This window comes from Poecilia reticulata, linkage group LG7, assembly GCF_000633615.1.
Source record: "Poecilia reticulata strain Guanapo linkage group LG7, Guppy_female_1.0+MT, whole genome shotgun sequence".
In the NCBI taxonomy this organism is placed as follows: Eukaryota; Metazoa; Chordata; class Actinopteri; order Cyprinodontiformes; family Poeciliidae; genus Poecilia; species Poecilia reticulata.
In genome coordinates this window covers 1,554,612-1,558,559 of record NC_024337.1, presented here as the reverse complement: position 1 = coordinate 1,558,559, position 3,948 = coordinate 1,554,612, and positions in this window count along the sequence as shown.

Sequence of the window (3,948 nt, the reverse complement as noted above, 5' to 3'; positions counted from 1 at the left end):
TAATTGTGTCCTACTTGGCTCATAGCTTGACAGTTTTAATTGGGGCAACTCATGTTAATTGAATGTTCTCAGAAAGAATTAATGAATTTGAAACACGTTTTATATCAAATTGTTCAGCATTTAAACTCGGTTTGAATTGTTTGAGACAAATTTTTACTGCATCAAAAGTGGACTGTAGAGATTCAAATGCCTGTAAATGACAGAATCATCTGTATAAAAATGGAAGGAAGCATTTGACAACTTAATTCAGGAATCAGAAATAAAAATTATGGACAAGATGAGCCTTAGGGCCAACACACACTGATTCAACTGATTGGCATCCGATTCAACAGAAAATCAAGTTGGAAAATGTACCCAGAAATCAGAACACATTAATGCAGACCACTAGCGATTCCTAGCAACTGCATCTCTGTCTGTCCAGCCTGGGGTCTGCCTTGGTTGGAACTACACAGTAATTTCACAAGAATGTAATGAATGAGACAGGAAGTTAGACATGGGTACAAAGTAAACTAAATCCGCTTTGGAAATAAATACTTTTCACATAGGAAAAGCTCTGTTAGCCATGAACTTATAGAAAAATGTTAGGGAAATGGCGATCTTGTTTGAGCAGCTTTGAGTTTACTGCCAAACCGGCTTGGGTTTATGCTGCCAAGATTTCTGGTACAAACTTTTGTGAGCTCAATGGTCTTAGAGAGTTTTAAGTGGTCATCAACTTGACAAACTAAAACAAGATATGGAGTTGAAATATTTCCTGTCTCTTTTCATCAGCTGTCCGTCACCCTGGGGGTTGGTGATGGACAGGTTGACACATGAGGTCTGCCAGGAGTCCCCATGGAGCTGGTTTGTCAGACGATGCTGTGATCTGTGGTGACAGTAGGAACAGGAAAGGTGAGCTGGGGGAAGCCAAATAATGTGTGTAAGCAACAGGACAGGTAAGGTAGAGTAGGCTGAGTCTCAATATAAAGCCTCAGGTTTGTTAGAGAACATTAGCTAACAAACAGCACCATGAAGACCAAGAAACACAGCAGAGAGGTCACAGACCTCTGTGAAATCCATCATCTAAAGATGGAAAGAGTAAGGTGCTGCTGCAAACCTACAGAGACGTGGCCATCCACCTAAACTGACAGTCCAGGTAAGGAGAGCAGTAATCAGAAGCAACCAAGAGACTCTAACCTCTCCACAAATCTAGCCTTAATTGAAGAGTGCCAGAAAGAAATCTGTAGTGGAGGAAAAGCAATAAGAAGTTTTGTTTGAGAAGACGCAGCAAAAGTGGAATAAGGTGCTACGGTCAAAGAAACCAATTTTGAACTTTGTGAACAAAACGCAAAAATGAAGAAATAGAGTACACATCAACCCCACAAAGAAACTTGATGTGGGAATCATTGTACTATATGATAGCTTTTGATTAATTTTGTTATGATGTGTTTTCATCGACAATAAACTTGCACAAATTGGAATTATAAAAATAAATTCACTTACTGGAAACACAACAATTTTGAAAAAGCTCACATAATTTGATGCGGTTTTTCAGCCAAATTGAAATTGGTGTATTTCAATGGAAAAACTTTATGAATCAGGCGAGAACCACCAGTTTGTTATACAGCAACAGTGACACACTTATTTGTAGGTATTGACCTTGTGGGACAACATGCAGATGGTTCCACAAGAGCTTTCACTGCATCACACAGTTCATCAAAGGCAGAGCTTGTCTGTCAAGTGTTAAATTTGTTGACCTTCTACGAAACCACCAACTTCAATTTTCCAAACATGCAGAGTGTGAGGTCAATCCCAAGAACAAAGAGCTCAAACGCCAATGTCTCCTTTGGTGGCTGAAAGAAGATGAGCTCTAGTGCTGAAATATCAATATATCTTATGTAAGTATTTGCATCCATAGTTGCCATAGTTTTTAATGACGTGACTTGAACAAGCTTATTAACGTGATTTTAATTACATTTCTTATGTAAAGGAAACAATGCAATTGTGAAATTGTGCTTTTTCAAAATGAGCAGAATATAAAAAAAAGTTTTATGTATACTTGTAATGGAAATGAAGCTAATGTGAAAACAAGACTATAAATACTTTTGTAAGGCAACAAATGACATGGAGATGGATGATCCACTGTGGTGCTTTTATCATCATCTTGGTCCTTGTCCTGATTATCTCCCACTGCATCAGAGAGAGGCCATTTCACTATATTCATAGCAAACTTAGAAAACTGTAGAAATGTCACATATGCATTGAATTGCCAGGAAACAGGCGCATCTTTGTCTTCCAAGTTCCACTTTATGTTTTTTTTATGTCAAGACTTCAAAAAAGAGACACAAAAACAACTCATGATGACAAGAAAATGGTGTAAAATCACAATAGAGTCACCAAAAAACTGCAGTCACTAAAAACACTACAAAGACATGTCACTACAAAGGCAAAGATGAGAAATGATCACCTCGTCCTCAATATAACCACATTTAGCAAAGAAAGGTTGCAAAGACAAAAAATTTTAAACTATGCTAAGTTTTTAGTATGAAAGCAACCTAATGTAAAAGTGACACAGCTGTCTCGGTTGTGCCAAAAAGTATGGAAAAAGCAGTTAGTTGAATACCCCAGTGAAAACCTAAACCGCATTCAGATCTATTGGAACCAGTCGACAGATCATACAGACAGCATCTACTACTGAGAACGTCACAGAGATGTTGGACACCGAGAAAATAAAGTCATGTTTCACAGTAAGTAACGTCGCTTTGCAGTCAGAAGCAGCTGTACGTTTGTAGCATCACAGCTCAAATAAAACTATTGAACTGTTACATATAGAAATTATGATTTCCACATGAAATATATCCTTTAATCTGCAGCTACTATATTGTCCACGCTGGGGGAGTTTATCAGGTAAAGTGCTAAGAAATATTTTATTATTATTATTTTTACATTTACTTATTAAAAGATTTCGAATTAAAAGTGAGATTCCTTAGAAATTGTAAAAGAGGCCGGGTTAGAGGTCGTGGAGTAACGATGTATGTGGAAAATGCAGAAAGTATCGCATAAAGGTAATAATGACATTTCTGTCCTCTCAAAAAATAGGTGTGCTCCAGATGTCCATCCTGCCACGATGTTTATACCAAAGGTACTAAGGTATCACATCTGCAGAGTTTCATCAGAATTTCCCTTTAAATACACCAGGTTCCTGCACCTCCACAATCAGCTTCAGTCTGTTGTCACAGGAAACAACATCAGTGCTGTTTTTTAAAAGAATGTTTTCACATCTGTTAGTCTGGAAGACTCTGACCAAAACTGCAACTTTTGTTATATTTTCAGATGCTGTTCATTTTGCCACTACATTGTGTAAGACAAACCAAGCCCTTTGAAAACTTGTCTTTATATTTGCCATGTGGAAATGAAAATTTGACCAAAGACAGTGATCAATCTGGTTTGTCATGTTGGCATCTTGACTCAGCATTTTATATTAGCACCCCATGTTAGTGCTTTTGCAGTTCTGAACAGAATTTAAATGCCTAGTGGGAGCAAGTGGGAGATGTTATCAGTTTGCCTTAGGAGGCTTTCTGAAGCAGGCAATGGTTACAGAAAATGACATTGGAGTGTTTAAAGCAATGTGGAAGCTTTTCCATAGAAATTCATTCAACCATAAATGATTTCAGTTTTAATTGGCTCCCAGCACTTTACTCCACAGTGGCACTGGACAAGAACAAGGAGATCCTGATGTCATTAGAGTGCACCTCCCACCCAGACCAACTCTTTCTAAACACTATTTTTATGACTTTGTGGAAAGAAATAAGGAACAACATCTGGCGAAAACTTGTTTTTAAAAGGACTTGAACAAACCATGTTTTGTGGGACTTTGGGTAATAGGTCAGGCAGGCTTAGCTCAGGGAAACTTTGGGCAAATATAAATGAGGCCTTCAAGCTGGAACACAGGGGCACTCTGGAAGTTTTCAC